Raw genomic sequence first — 1,972 nt, 5'->3', positions numbered from 1 at the left:
AGGTCAGGATGGGCCACGGCCATCTGCACTGCGTCGGAAACTGGCCGGGCACTGGCCCCCCGGCTCCCCGCGCGCTGAGGGCTGACCCCCGGGCGAGCACACGTGAGTGCGGTCCGCGCGCAGATGCCGGGCTGCCGGCCTCGGCCGTCCCCGTTCCGGGGCTGAGTCCTCCGGGGTCAGCGTCGCTTCTGTCACAGGGACAGTCTCGCGGCTGCCCGGCAGACGGCAGACCGAGGAGAGCGGCTGGTGACGACTCCTGCAGCCGGGGCGGGGCAAGTTGGTGGCTCCTGGGAGCAGTCTGGGGACAGGCGCAGGCACCGGCACGTGGCAGAGACCGAATCTGCTTCGTCAGCTTCTGCCGTCGCTGCACGGATGGAAGGAGGGGCACTGGGGACCGTGCCGCGGATGCCGGGGCCTGTGCAGGCCGGCGCCCTGCCCTCCGGAGCGAGGCGGGGCCTGTGCCGCGGGAGGTCTCTGCCGGCGGAGCGGAGCCTTCGGCCGCCTTTCTTTCCCCGCACAGACGGCAGAAGGAAGATCAGCCGACATCAGGACACTCACTCGGATCTGGGGACGGGGACTGAGGTAGCGCGGGGCGTGAGGACATACGGCTCCCCTCGTCACCAGCTTCGCTTTGACGGAAAGTCACAGCCAGCAGCCCGAGTGCAAACAGCGGGAACCCGTGGCCCCCGGGCGGCGGTGTCGGCTCAGCCGCCCCGGGGCCGAGGGGAGAGCCGTGGAGTAGCGACCCTCCCTTCCAGCACCCTGTCGCCCGGGCCCTGACCGTCCCTCCCGCCACTGGCCGAGTCGGGTCGCGGTGGGCTCAGACCTCGTGGCCGCTGCCTGTGACCTCTCGCTCGCGGTCCTGACCTCCTCCTTACTCCTCCCACCACGGCGGCCGGGAAGAGGCACGGCGGGGCCACTACGAAGATGGTCGCCCCAGGGGGACGCTGCCAGCGCCGCTGTGTCGCCTGCCGTCTGCCAAAGGACGTTCTCGAAAGCAAAACCGAAATTGGAAACGTAACATTTGGAGGGACTCGGAAGCGGCCTCCTCCCCCTCCGCGTGCAGCACCGCGGCCTCCACAGATGGCGTTTTCAAGTTGCTTCTGGTCAGCGGAGCTGCTGGACGGACGCCTGGCGCCTCGGTCTGTTTCCACTGAGCTCGGACAGCGCCGTCCCAGCTCTGCGGTCAGCAGGCACCGTGAAGTGGGGTCGGCGCCGCTGCAATCAGGGTCCCACGGGGGTGACCGCCAACTGTCACGGGGCCAGCGCCCCCCGCGCCTCGTCCGTGAGGCAGGCCCGGGGGACTCAGCGTAGCGTAGGTGGTGTCAGGACACACACGTGGCGACATCTCGAATGGGAGGAAGAGGACACACCTGTGCCGGCCTCCGCTTCCCCGTCGTGTCTCTTGGAGAAGGGACCGTGCGCCTCTCCCCTCCCTGGCGTGTCCGATGCCCAGTGGACGCGCCCTGCGCTGTGCAGGACCGAAGCCCGCACTTCCATAAATACCCGAGGAACCGCACGAAACGGCCAATTTTGTAAGCCACAGAGTTTTGAATACTGGCAGTTTCGTATGCTTCGAACTAGTAAGTTCGTGGAGATGTTGGCGTAAACGTGTCCCCTGCCACGTAACGCCGTGGAAAAGAACAAGAGAAAAGCCATTGCACCTTACAGGAATGCAAGACACATTTTGCAAACGGCCACGTGTTTGTGGTCTGTAGACTGTCCAGGACGTCGCTGACATGCTAGTGGCCCTACGTGACAGGGCCAGTGGCCAGCGCTCACGTTGGCACCCAGTCCTCTGGGGCACGGGGAGATCGGGCGCACGGCCGGGAGGCCCCCCCGAGTGACAGCCGCTGCCCAGGGCCGGACTCCGTCCCGCGTCTGCCCCAGGCCTCTGTGCTCATCTGACGTTCTGGGGCTCGCCGCCCAGGGTCTGCGTCCCCAGCACCCGCCGAGGGCGGAGAGGCCAGCG

Source organism: Pteropus vampyrus, unplaced genomic scaffold, assembly GCF_000151845.1.
Source record: "Pteropus vampyrus isolate Shadow unplaced genomic scaffold, Pvam_2.0 Scaffold492, whole genome shotgun sequence".
Classification (NCBI taxonomy): Eukaryota; Metazoa; Chordata; class Mammalia; order Chiroptera; family Pteropodidae; genus Pteropus; species Pteropus vampyrus.
The sequence above is the reverse complement of the archived record's forward strand: the minus strand, read 5'-3'. Positions refer to the sequence as shown.